General features: G+C 40.0%; 1 protein-coding gene across 4 annotated transcripts in view; it reads left to right on the top strand.

Moving 5' to 3' along the window:
• Positions 1-1,057: 1,057 nt before the first annotated feature.
• The window catches only part of LOC115379824 (nck-associated protein 5-like), a 78,851-nt gene continuing 65,162 nt past the window's right edge, over positions 1,058-14,746 (top strand). For all 4 annotated transcript variants that reach the window (XM_030080740.1, XM_030080742.1, XM_030080741.1 and 1 more), the window contains exon 1: positions 1,058-1,658. The gene's annotated coding sequence lies outside the window, so the exon portion shown is untranslated. The remainder of the gene's footprint in view (positions 1,659-14,746) is intronic.

A 14,746-nucleotide genomic window follows, 5' to 3' on the forward strand; every position in this document is an offset into this window, starting at 1 on the left:
TAAGATGTCCAACAAGGAATCTTTCACTCTGAGACATTTTTAGAGCCTATCATTGAATAAACAGCTATTATAATAAGAGTAGTGATATTTTCCCACAAAAGACCCCACTAAATCTCTTTCTTCTATGTGATCTGCTTCGAATAAAGACATGTATCGTTTTCCTGGGGCATATTTCTGCAGTTAATGTGCATCCTTGCAATCGTAGCAACATAGGATCCTTTTGATATGACTTAGCCTGACAGCGTATCATCCAAGAGCAGACCATGTGACATGGCACAGAAATAGAGGAGCTTATTTCTTTACATCAGTCTCCAACCTTCTATAAATACTCCAAAGCTCTCCTCTCTCTATCTCGATGTCTCCCTCTCTTTCTCGTTGCCTCACTGCTTTCTCTGTTCTCTCCCACTCTGCCTCTCTCTCCGTTTCTTCCCCTTTTTTTCCTCCTCTCTGCCCCCCTCCGGCTTCCCTCTGCTCCTGTCAAATAACGTAGAGAAATGCGTCATCAGTTCACCCTCTTTCCTCTCGTCCCTTAAATCTTTTTTTCTTCATGGGAAGGGTGTTAGAAAGAGGCACTGTTAAGCTGGAACATAAACACTCTCGTGCTGCATATCATTTCTGAGCTCATTGTTGAAGCCTGTAGGTTTTTTTTTCTCCCCCTCCTGCAATTCAGCTTGGGTGCTGTGCCTGCAGGCTATTTAAACTGACAGCGATTTTATCATCCTTTGCGTCACCACAGCACACAACAATATAGATTCACTTCCTACCAGCGCACAGATTTACACCAATGATGGATAACTGCTGCAATTAAACTGATCGACAATTGCTCAGACATTTCAAGCTTTCAAATGCGGGATTATTCAGGAGGAATGGGGTCAACCAAACATTATCGAAAGCAGCTGCTTGTTGCCACCTCCGATGATGCGCCGCTGTGCCCAAAATGCAAGTGCAGTGCCGTTCTATCCATCCATGTAGGAAGTAATAAGCGTGCCACCTATGAAGTCAGCAGTCCCCAACCCCCACCCTGAACACATGTTCAACATTCTCTGGGCACAGGCTGAGCAGAGCACTGAGACACAGCTGAGAATTAGAGGGAGGGAGAGAGAGAGAGAGAGAGCAGTGAAGTGGAAGTATGAGTGAGCATCAGAGAAAGACAGAAATAGAGCAATAAAGCAGTGAATTAGGGAGAGAGAGAGAGGCAGAGGAAGAGGGGGAGAGTCTTTCACTGAGGTGGTGATGGTTGGCGTGCACAAGGCTTTATTCATGTAGCAAAAAAAAAAAAAAAAAACAGCTCAGTTTTCCCCTCCGTCGTTTGTGGATGTAAGAGCCTCATGGATTCGCTTCCCTCTGACTCCCGGTGGAATTCATTGCATCTGGATCCAAACAGCTGCAGCTGGAAGATGCGACCGTGCCTGGGTACGGGGATCCATGTGGGCCTGTGACGACTGCAGTCCCCGCCGTGGCTACCTCTTCTCCATAAGGATGGCTCCAGCAGCACTGACCCAGATTGTAGAGTCGTGGCTCGTCGCTGTGGATTGCTCCTCCTCGGGTGGTCTGTGAATGTGATGCAGACCAGGCATGCTCTACACCTCAGCGGACACCACGCAGCGTGCTACCTCTGCTGACATCTGTCTTTGTGGATACACACAGTGACTGGCAGGGTAAGATGCACCGCTCTCATCAGCGCGCTCAAATGTCAAGCTGGCTGGTCTGTGTATGTGTGTGTGGATGGGTGTGTGTGCCGGTGCAGTGTATGTATGCATGTGTGCTGTGATATATATGCCTGTGTGAATGTGGCTGCAATACGGCTTGTGTTTTTCGGAAATGCTGGTACTCAGGGCAAGCATAATAGATGAATTCTGGGATTTCTTGTCAGAACCTTTGTAGACTCTCCATGAAGTGAGGCTTTGATGATGAACTGGTGCCATATTGTATGCATATACTATGCAGAACAACTCCATGCATAATGTATGACCTAGGAGAGATCATGGCAAGCAACAAGTCACTGCACTTGCCCCCAAACTACAGACGAAAGTAGGCTAGGATGGCACAGCAGAGACAGAGAAGACCTGGATAAATAATTGATTGATGTCCTTTTTGGTTTCTTTAAGCATTAAGCTTTGTGGTGCTCGGAAAGGAAAGATGGACTTGGTCTGCATTTTGAGAGCAAAGTGTTTTGTTCAATAACATGACACAAGATCAGAGACAGAAAATCAATTTCGTTGAACTGGATCCAAGTTGAACCAATCAAATTCAGTCCAGTCCGGTCCATACACTCTCCAGTCAGTTCAGGTCAGTTCATCCATCCATCTTCCATACCTGCTAATTCCTCCTCAAGGTCTTGAAGAGCTGGGTCTATCCCAGCATGCACTGGGCAGAAGGCAGGGAAACACCCTGGACAGGTTGGCAGCCCATCACAGCTAACACACAGACAGGCAAACACACTCACACACTTTCATACCTACAGTGTGGACAATGTGGAGTCTTCAATCCACCTGACCTGCTTTTGACTGTGGGAGGAAATCAAAACAAGCATGGGAGAAAATGCAAACGCCACACAGAAAGGATCAGGGCTCAGATTCAAAGCCAGAGTGCTCTTGCTGTGGGGCAACAGCACTACTCACTGTGCTGCCCCCAGTTCAGCTCAGTTCATTTCAGTTAAAGGTTCTTCAGAGGAGACCCTCAACGGGTTATAAGGCTAATCTTAAATTGTAGAAAAAGGCAGTATGTATCAGCTGACCACAGATGTCAGAGGTCAGAGGCCAGAGATCAGTCAATAGGCCAGTAAAGAGCAAAGCCCACTCATTTCGTTTAGTAATTAGATGAGGGTCTTGTGAAAATCAGAGGTGGTGTCTGTGGGGTTTATAATAGCAGAGTATAACAGAGGGCTTTATGACGAACTTATGTAATTATGTGCATTAGCGCGATGCTATTAATTCTCCTTCTTCTCCTCTCTCAAGCTCAGCTCATGCTCTGCTCTGGACAATGGTTCTCTTTTTCTTTTCCTCACACCTGGAGAGCTTTAGCCCAAATCCAAACATTATGTAGTCTGAAACTTTAAACAAATCCTGCCTTCAGCTGACCATTTCATATTTTACATTCTTTTTTTCTTCTTCTTCTTCTTTTTGTCTTGGATGCTGTTCTGTCAACCAGGTCTCTTGGGAAAAACATTTGTAATTTCAGTGGGCCTACTGACTGAATGTTAGTTAAAAATAAATAAATAGATAAATAAAAATGTCAGGTCGATTAACTTTTAGTGAAATAATTAGTTCAAGATGAGATTTATATGAATGAATGAAATTTATTAAATAATGAACATTTTTAAAGCAATTATACTGCACTTTTTTGTGATACAATAGACTAATGTATAAATTCAGTCTGTGGCTGCAGAACAGTAGACGGACCTACAAGTACTGTTATTACGGCTGTGATAACTAAGCTATATGCAGATAACATTTTGATTAATTTTGTCTTGTCACAACCAGGAGTACTCATCATTGCTCTCTGTGGTCCATGTTTCTACACTGACTGTGATTCTGAGATGGTTGTACCTCCTCCCCACTAAAGGCGATCTTGCTCATATGCCTCATAATGTTGTCAGTGTTCTCTTTAAACACATTTATACAACATTCACATGGATAAGTTTATAAGGCAATCATTAGTTTCAAGTTAGTTTTGTTGTGACAAACATGGGTCTACATAAGGGAGGGAATACGCCCAGAGATACTAAATAGTATCCCTAGATTACAGTAAAATTGGCCATCAGGCCTGGATTGTTCAGTGACTGCAAGTAACTATTTGCAGTTGTTTTGCCTTGCTTGGAGCACTACATGGCTGGAACTCAGACACTGTATGTTATTTAGAATGAGGGGTCACTGTTAGATGCTCTGAAATAAAAAGCTGTGACCCTCCCTGACCAGACTATATTTTTCTTTGACCCTCCCCAAGTGATTGAAAAAAAGATGAGTACCCCTCCCCCAACACACGTTGCACTATTTTCACTGGCGACATGATATTCAGCATATAATCACTACAATATTTTGGTTCAATTTGGTCTCTTTGCTGTAATAGGTTGGGTTAATTGTCGATACGTTTTATAATCGCAATACACTGAAACTGACAGAAACAGTCACAATCTAATGTTAATTAATGTTGTGTGTTCTTCTACATGTCCCAAAGGTCACATACACAATGTTCATACAGAGAAATTGTTTGGAGTAAAGCAGCCTTCCTGCTGGTAAATCCTGAGCTCCATCAGCTGTCCAGAAAAATATTTCAGCAGCTAAAATTTTAATTCTGTTTCCCGTGGGGAGCTTCCTTTCAGTTTTGCTGCCTAAATGTCTCACAATATTTGCTGCAGTGACATTAACTGCGTACATGAAAATGTTTACAATTTCTGAAAAGAGCCGCTCTAATTTTTAAAGTGAATCGTTAAAACAGTCATATATTAATACACACACAATAACGAAATCACCTGGAAAGCTTGCACCGTTCTACATAATTTACCAAGCAGCGTAGCAAGGACAGGTAGAGGTGGACTGAAATGTCCATGTGGGTGCAGGTCTCCAAATCTGAGAAAATCCTTCATTCGGGTAGGTGACGCGGAGACAGTTTATGTATATACATGAATTTATGTGGCATCAGAGCTGATCAGCACATCATAAAATGTGACCCCACTCTGTGTATTTAGGTAACAGACATTCATTTCGTCCACCAGATGACACCATGTCACCATCTGTCCATCCAAGTTTGGCTCAGGGCAGCTTCCGTACTTTCACCAGAGCAGCAGCGACACAACAGCACCATAGCTGACCTGAACTCTGTGGTTGTAAAATTAGGAAACTTTTTAGCAGTGAGGCTATGTTGCACTGACTAGGTAAAGGTTAGGGTTAGTGGCTAATCCTAACCTTAACCCAGGTCGGTGTGATGAGGGGGTAGGTGCCTGAGTTGCTCCAAATGTGATGATTACAAGCCTGGCCCAAAGAGAAATGCTACACTGGATCATACCACACAGTTTGGCTAGGAGGAGGAGAGTCACTGAAGGAACTTTGCATAGCTGCTAATTTCCAAAAAGCCGCCTGAAAATAAATAAATAAATAAATAAATTTGATCATTCAAATTTGTATGACTGTCCCCTGGACTCAAATCAAAAACAGTGTACTCTCCCTCAGACTAAAATTAAAAAAGCTTGACCTTCCCCATGTTTTCCTCCAGTGTACCCCTCCTATAAATTTCAAGAGGTCCTTTACCACATTGATTCTGACTAACCCTTGTCTTCCTACCCCTTCTGTCTTGGAAGAAAAAAAAAAAAAAAAACAGAATAGACCAGCTTCTCACCCTCCATAAAATGACAGGTTATTATAAGGGGGGAGAAATGTACTACTTGCATCATTTTATTTGTTTACTTAGAGCATACAATCTTCCTCCTCTGGGTATTTTCACTTGAATTGGGACTTGCAAAAAATACTAAGAGGGATGGAGATTAAGGGAAACATGGGAGAAAGGGATCTGATGGGATTTAACTGGGTCCGCAGAGACACAACTAGTCCCAAAGTTGTTCCAGAAGTGCCTGTAAGGAGAATACAGCTGACGTTTTGATCTCTCACAGGATGTTATTAAATGAGTTTAAGTTTGAGTAGGTGTAGAACTTATCGTAGTAGTACTCGTGGCAGCAATAGTATGGTGGTAGCTATTCTACAAGTCCCTATCCTATTTGAAATGCATTGCACATTCATCTATCCTGCAGCACAAAACTCTGTCTCAGGCCTCATCCGTACTTCTTGCAGTGGCATGTTCCTTTATTTCAGAGTGTGATACATACAAAATGAAAATGAAAAAACACTGTTGGGGTGCTGTCACAATTCATATGGGAACAACACTCCACTGAGACAGTGGCAACAGGGGAGGAGCTCAACAGACAGCCAAGACAAATGTCACTGCTGTGAATTAAAGTGAATCAAGGGAAGTAAATATTTGTCATTCTGCCTCATGAGCGAGCAGATTTTGACCTGTCACTCACACTGATATAACGCTCCATTGACAATTAAATTCAAAGATGTTTAAGGTAACTACTAGGCTAGCCACACTTCATATTCAGAGCTGGTTTTGCTATAAAGCGAAAGTGCTAGTTGACACTTTATCAGGCGAGTTGCTCAAGGCTGTACATTCTGACGTCTTCACTGTTCTTCACAGAGTCTTGAGTGTCTTTGGTTCCTGGAAGAGTTAAAGTCTTAATTTTCTTTAGACCACAGATACTCAAACAGGCTGTTTGTCTACTCCATTCAACCTTTGTTCGGTCCTCTCCCCATCATGCTGTGGTCCTTCCTAGTGAATCATTTTGTCCACTGGGAGAAGACATCTGAAAGCATCATGCTAACTACATGGCTGATCTGACCTCAATGCAGAAAGGCCTTTAAACAGAAGTGGATGCACAGTAGCTCAAGGCAAGGGGATAACCATTGTCTGTGGCTCCATCCATTCCATATTTGGTGCACTGAAGCAGACAGTCTAATGCATTCGATTGGGAGACAGGATAAGGGCATTGTGCAGCCACACAAAAAGGGGGGCAGTGGTAGCCTAAAGGTTAGAGGAAGGTTTTGACAGGAAGGTCTCTCACTTGAATCCTCATACTGGTCAGGGGAATGTGGCTAAACCAAGTGATTAATGCTCTCAAAAACTGGTGTAGAGGTGCCCTTAAGCACCTCATTTTTTCACTGGTATATCAAGACAATACTGGTCTTTTATCAAGTCTCTGGTCTAAGCCAGTCATGTGGTCCACTGCAAATGTGGTGTATCTGCCTTGACCACAGCTACATGAAAACACTGTAGAATCTGCAAAGTTTTTTTTTTTTGCACATTTATCTATTCACTTTGTTGCTAAGAGTTTTCCCTGCCATTTAATGGGTGGAGTGGGCTCCTTCTCTCGAAGAGCTGCTTACCCTACAAGATGTTTTTTTGGTTTGAATGAAGAGCTTCAGTGTCCTATTTTGTCTGAATGCTGTTTCAGAGGCTTTCTCACCCTGATAAATATAGAATTTTGGGTGAAACAGTGAATGCTAATGATTGTGTGGCACGAAAATTAACAAATTTAAAGACACCAGATGTCATTGAAATGTTGGTATGAAACTACTGATATCAGTAACAGCCCTGTCAGTGAAACCCTAGTATGACTGTGAAACCGAGGGGCGGTGAGGACAGGCATATATGCTGAGCAGAACCTCTCACTTGCTAAATAAAGATTAAAACCGCAAAATGACAAATCTGTGAAAAATAGCTCCACATCAAAGGCTGAATTTGATTGTTCCATAAAAAGCTGCTGAGGGATCAGATTAGAAACTGGGAATGAACGACAGAATGGTAACAGCATGATAGCACGGGAATGAAAAAACTTTTGCACCATCAAGGATGCACAAAAAATAGCTGCACTCTAAAAATAGCCCATACGAGGACTATTTCTGGAATGAAAGGAGAGGAAATGCTTAAAATTTTCACGTTTGCCGGAGAAACAAAAAAACAACTCAGATATGGACCTGAGATAGGGGAGTGAGTGAGGTAGAGTGAGCTGATGAGAAAAACAGCTGATCTCACTGTAGGTCTGCTCTTTTTGGACATTTGAGCCTCTGTCTGTTTGTTTACAGTTCAGCCATTCAAGGGATGTAGGCCTAAGCTATTCATTATGGGCACTTTGACCCTTGATCCCCTGAAAACTGTTATTCTTAGGGTTATTGATCTGGGAGACTCAGTCACATTTACATTTGCACATACAAACAGATGCTTGGTGGTTCTCTTGATGGTCACTTTAAAGATGACCAGCTGAGTTTTTGATCACTAGTTAGAATATTGGTTTTCATCCCATGGTGCACATGAATATACATATGAACATACCAGGAGCTCAAAAGTGATGCAGTATTGTATGGAGAAGACAGTGTTTCCAGGTTGTTTTTCCTCTGTGCTCACTTAATAGCCATGTTTGAGGAAGAAACGGATAAAAGCTGATTGCAATGCTGAGTGGAGAAAAATCACAGAACATTTTGCTCTGGTCCTCACCTCTGCATTGTCCTGCCTGCCATCAACAACTTTGCTCCATGCTAGTTGGACAACACGACAGCAAAAAGTTCCGTCAAAGGATTATTGATGCGAAATGAAAGGCATCTGAAATAAAAGATTTTTCTCCTCATAGGCAGTCAGCCAAGTTTAATGAACCAAACTCCAACCACAGCCTGCTGGTGAACGTGCCATTGGAGCAGTTGAAAAGTTATGACTGTCTTCTATACATTTGTATTTGCATGTTGTAAATTATATTGCTTTTTTAAATTAATCAATTTATTTCTTTTTACTTGCTGAGTAAACTGCAGATGTAAATTAGCATTCTTGCCCACTCCGGCATGTTTACATCTTGTATTTTATACTGATATTCATCAACGTGCTCTCCATCTTTAGTGTTAGGGTGAATTAATGAAGGAAAATGGTCCTGCAATCAAATGAATGCTTTGAAACCTGGGCAGATTCATTTGACTGCTTTCATAATCATTTGGAAAAACACAATGAGCAACTTCACAAGAAAGGACTGAAAAATGAGCAAAATTAGCAAGACATTAGTAAAAAGTGGACAAGAAGATGACCTGAAAATTAACCAAAAAAAGACAAGATTTTCTTCCTGTGACAAAATTTTACATATATAATAATAATAATAATTATAAAGATAGATTTCTGGATATTTATTTCCAAGTTTTTTTTTTGTTTGTTTTTTTTTAAAAAACATTTACAATAATTTTCTCTCTCTCTCTCTCTCTCTCTCTCTCTCTCTCTCTCTCAGGTTCTTCTAACTTTCTCACTAATTTCTTGCAGATTTTCAGGTCATTCCTTGCTAAATTGCTCATTGCCCTCTCCCCCATGTTTTTGAACTACATTGAGCCAATTTGCTGTCACAAGCAGTCAGACTCAGGAAATGTAACACCCCAACAGGTTTCAAAGGATTAAGGGGCGGAGCTTCCTCTCAAACCGCAGCTCTCCACCTGAATGACTCTGGAGCTTTGATGACCCAAGAAATAAGGACTTTACAAAAATCTACAAAAGTAATAAATTTGTTCAATATAGCATATATAATAGAAATTATGGATCTCTTTTTTGAAGTAGTTGCACAGAGAATTATAGTGTAAAGTAGTACATTAAAACCTCCAAAGTAGAAATTGAATAAATAAATCTCATCTATACCATATAATTTGTGCTGGAACCTGATGACTTGCACTGATTTGAAGCTATGGAAGCCTGTAATGGGAAAAAAAAATATGATAACCATCTTACAAGATGTTTCTGGGGCCTGGTGTTTTTGCTACTGTACGTTGCACCCAGTATGAGTCACTTTCGATAAGTGTCTGAGCTAAATGTCTAAAAATGTTAATGCACCTACAAATGTAACCCTTTCAAGGATGCATTTCCCGCAGATCTCATTTTCCCAGTGTGAGTTTTACCGCAAAGTCAAAACAGAGACTTGCCGTTGTATCAGCAGGATGTGATTTACAGGATAAGTATGTATTCATTAAATGCCCAGGGGGGCCAGATCTCAGCAAGGTCCTGTCCTAATTCATTCCAACATCAATGCCAGGGGCTGAACTGCAGCCTTGATTACACCAATTTAGCCCCACACCCACCCAAAAGGAAGACATATAATTATGCTGTTTATACTGGGGATCTTTCCTCTCTGAAATCTCACCAAGTAAACACACGCTAGCTATTGTTGTCAGCCAATCCTATGGACGCCATATCTTCATGATCGGAGTCATTTTAACTGAAAAGTACACTTAATGTTGTGGAGTTTGTTTTGGGGACACTGAAGTAGAGACATACCGACAGCTTCTCTGGAAGCACGGTGCATGAACAGGAGTAAGGAGACATGCAGTGGTACTTACTCAGCATGCATACGTCCTACATTCAGTGTGAATACATTCCTAGTATGAGCCCAATTATCCACAGCATCCTATTATTTCAGGGTATGCGGCTAAAGGAGCCTTTGAATTGCAGAGTCAGTGTCACATGAAGAGAACATGTGCTGTATAAATACGGTGCGTATAGTGATGAAGATCCCCCGCTGCTGCTCTGAAAAGCAGCTTGAAGGCAAAGCTTTTCACTCAGTCATACCGCTCGGTCATTATAGGTTTCTATGCTGGTTTGGAGCTGTTTTGCCTCCCTGTGCTGGGCCCAGATGAGGCTTTATGTTGCACTTTACTCCCTTTATTGAAGAGTGTCATCAAGAACGAGCTTAAATAAAGACAATGTGTACAAAGGTGTAAGCTTGCACATGATTTCAGTCTTTTCAAATAATATAATTCTTCTTCTCTTAAGTGATGTTTTCTGATAATGATGCCATTAATCAGCTAACCAAGGAACAAGCTCGTTTAACTGGTTTGAAAAAAATGGTATCTTTACAGCCACTATAAAATCATAAAGACATAGCAGCTACTTTGATATCTACTTAATTTTTCACTACATGTGTGGAGGGAAAAGGCATTTATTATATGGGACTGTAACACAGTGAGTTATGTATTCATATTACAATGCATAACGCAGGGTAAATGATTTGTTTACTCTCTGGTTTAGTGGAAGCAAAGACACATCAGAAAATTACATTGCAGAATTTGAGTTTTCCCATATAGGCAACACTGCTGCTTGCAATTTTAGGCGTGCAAGCTTTAATCTGTGATGGATTACACTCTCTCTCTCCCAACCACAACAAAATAAATCCAGTTTGAACTCATTCTTTAACCTCAAATTTATGATTCAGTATGTTTAAAATGTAGAAAATCCTGTCTGGAAAACTGATATCTTCTTGCCAACTAATAAGTAAAAAAGAAGTAAAAAATATGAGAGCTTTCATATGGTTTAGATTTATTGTAAAAAGCAGCAAATTGTATGTAGTTTAATGAGTATCAAGGTGTGTGACATAGATTTATATATTTATTGTTTGTGCATAATTTATATATAGTATTGTTTACAGATATAGGGGCTGAGAACCTTGAGTTTTTAGATTCAAAATGCCACCTCCACCATTTACATCTTATGATTTTTAGCATTTTATATGGAATACAAATTTGTACATTACATTTTCTTACATCTCCATGGACATATACAGAGGAAAAGGTGTCTTAGGCCTTGTCCCTGTGGGTGCATTGGAGAGCTTTATTCAAAAAGTATATGAAAAAAGTGACACCCTGTCTCACAAAATGATCCAAAATACAAAATGAATGGGTGTCCTTCCAAAAGGCCGATTTTTCACAATCACAGATGATTCTGTGTTCAAAACCATAACCATTTTGTCAGCAAAAGCCCCAGTATGAATGGCAACTAAATTAACCCAAAATGTGCTTTAATTTAAAGGCAGCTATCATCTCATATGAGTATGTGTCATTTTTTCAACTCATCTGCTCAATTTCTGGTCCTTTTCAAAGGCCGTGGGGGAGTTTAAATCCTTGGTTGACAAAGCAGAGACAAATTTACAAACTATCTTTTATGTTATGACACATTTTGAATTATATAATGTTTTCCCAACAAAATGCATATGTGCTGCTTTGGAAAAGAACGCTCCATATCAGCAAGGCTGCCCTGTGGCTTAGCAGACTGTAAGCCAAACAGCAGCTAGTGCTGGTGTAATCTGGCTCCCAGCCTGCAGTGCATGTTATCCCTCTTTTTCCTCTACTGTTTATCCTCTGCCTCTGCTTTTGATATAGTCCCACCGAGCCACAATGCCACAGAAATAATCTCCAAAAAGAACAGACAGGAATACAAGGAGCCAGATAATGAGTGCAGGTAATTCATGACAGCTGACAGTGAGTCAAGAGCGCCCTCTGCAGGCCAGTCACTGACAAACATTCACACAACCACATAATCAGAAATTAATCTTTTATATTAACCCTTCTGTTACTTTTCAAATTTATTTTTTATCAGCCGGGTTCAATTTGATCCCAGTAATTTGAACCTCCAGAAAATTATTATTATACTAAATACGGTTTTGCAAATTTATGCATCAAGTACTTAATGTCCTAAATAGCCCTTTAAATCAAACATAACTTGAAGCTGGTCTGGCTTTGGCACCTCTACAGGTGTGGTTATGTTAGGTTAGAGCCCTAAAGCAAAGAGATGTTTTTTTATGATTATAAATGTCAAAATTCCTCAGTGTCTAAAACAGCTAAAACAAATGTGTGTAAAATGTTGATATTACTTGATATTACTTTTATGCAGCTAAGAAACACTGATGCTTACCAAATGTGGTCAGGGCATTGAAAACATGTCATCATGTTAACTTTATGCTTACCCACCTGGCCCCATTAAATTTGGAAAAGTCATTAAAGAAAAATCAAGAAAACAACAACAACAACAACAACAACAACAACAACAACGATGATGTTAATCATGTGTTTAGAGATTGAACATTGAATGGGGTCAAAATCAGAGGGTTAAAGAAAAGTGAACTCTTGAGGAAATATAAAAGCAGCAGATTGACAACCATGCACTTTAGACATTTTTAAAAACAAAGTCACTTTAGTTTTACCTGTATAAAAATACATGTATATAAATGAGGGATTATAAATAGGAGAATAACAAAAAATGCCATTGCGAGGCCATATATGCATACTATACAACATCTCTGCTAATCATGTGGCCAATATTTCTGTGCAGCACAGGGAAGTAAAGTGAGGCTTTGTGCAGTGTGAAATAGGAATGCATTTTAATCAGTCAGATCCATTTAATCAATGATTAGCTTCAGTTGGTAAAAATCCATGTCATTGTCTTTGCTATTTTAAAGGTGATGCTTGCAGAATGTAAAAGCAGGTGCCTGTCACTGGTAGTGATCTGCATGCACCACTAGATGGAAGTGCTGATTCAAATTTCGCTTGCCTGGTCTCTCAAATGTGTCATTTCCCAAAATGACATGCTCAAGACCTGGAGCTATTTGGGAAACCGCTTTCAGAAAGGATAACTCTGCTTTTGATGGTAGAAAAAAAGGCTTAAGTCCGTTCACTGATCTATTCATTTTAGACTGCTCATTTTTATTTTGTATGCTGGTATGTTTGAGTTGTTTTGTCCTTGGCTTTGTCTAAAAAGAAATAAAAAATAATAATTCTCATAACCAAGCTGCTCATTTAGACTGGAATGTTAAAAAAAAAAAAAAAAAAAAAAAAGGAGAAGCAGTATCACATTTCTCAAAAGAAAAAAGAAAAGATATCCTTGAATATAGGGATTTAGAATATTATTAATAAGAGTCATTTTCTCATTCACTATTATATCTTATCAGTTACTCTCTGATTATTCTCCACTTTTGAACAGCAGGTGTCACTGTGCTTTAAAGTTGTGGGTCTCACATTCAGACTGAAAATTATTTGTTCCCCTATAATATGTTCATGAAAAAAGATATCGGTGCTGAAAACAAAGCGTGTTTATCTTAAAAGAAGTTTGTCAGACTGATCAGTTGGTGGTTGAAAAGCATCCGGTTAATTGAATGACCTTTTGTAATTACAACGAGGTCTCAGCTCACGTCAGAGGAAACGGGGGGGATATAGCGGCGTGTGGGTGTCTTCTGCATAAGATAATCACAAAGTGAGGGGGGAGAAGAAAAAGCCCAGCCGTTGGATATATTTCCTATATAGGATGGGAAGTTAAAGGGGAATATGAGCCATGCTTCACTTTCTGCATAGCATTCCACTAGTAAACACTTGACCTGTTTTAACCCAGAGACACCATGAGATCCTGTCAGTTTGACCAAACTCATCGTATTATATTTGCACACACGTCTTCAGCAAAGTCACTGCGCTGAAAGTGCCTCCATCGATCTGTAGAGCTGCAAGAGCATACAGTCAGAGGCTACACTGCACCTGACTTTGGACTTGTCCTTGAGGTCTAAAAAATTTTACTTGAACTTTATGTTGAGTCTTTAGTCCAGTTTTACTCAAGTTGCAATACAAACTTATTTCGTTCAAACTTTACATCTGAATACATGCAGCCACTTGTTCACTAGTTGCAGTTCCTCAGGCCAGCATGTTGACCATGGTGAGCAACATGCAAATGAGGCAGGTGGGCTGTAACAAAATCCTGAGTCCTGATTGGTTGGCATTTTTGTTTTTTAACCAGTGAAGTGAAAAGATACGCCAACTAGTTGACTCGTGAACATTTTGGTATTCACGAGTCAACAAGTGGAGGAAACTGAGATCTAATATCAAGGATATAACATAAATGCTCAAACAGCTTTTGATAGTGGCAGTAATACTAATAGCAGCAGCAATAGTAGTGGTAGTAGTAGTAGTAGTAAAAATATTAGTCTTTTACCATGCAGTGTCCTCACTCAGAGTGAAATCTATTAATGATATAAAAAGCAGTTATCCAACAACGATAAGAAACAACCTGCTGAAAAAGAGAAACTGGTTGGCCACCTGATGACCAGGTCAGCAGGATATTGGCAATCAATACATTATGAACACAGGCAGTTACTTAATCAAGTGCTAATCTGCAATTTTTATACTAGCAGGGAGCAAGAATGAAAAAAAAAAAAAAATCATCAAAGAGCATTCTGGGTAGGATGATGAGGTGGGATGAGGTTGCACATCAGAAGTTTGTGTCATTTCTTGGGTTTGAACCACAAGAAACAGGCTGATTTACATGGTGAAATTAGAGCGTCATCCTCAAGAAATTTCACCATGAAGTCCGGTAGATCAGAGATTTACAAACCTTTTTCATATTCCAGACCGCCAAAATTGACTCA

The sequence above is a fragment of the Myripristis murdjan genome, chromosome 21 (genome assembly GCF_902150065.1).
Source record: "Myripristis murdjan chromosome 21, fMyrMur1.1, whole genome shotgun sequence".
Lineage (NCBI taxonomy): Eukaryota > Metazoa > Chordata > Actinopteri > Holocentriformes > Holocentridae > Myripristis > Myripristis murdjan.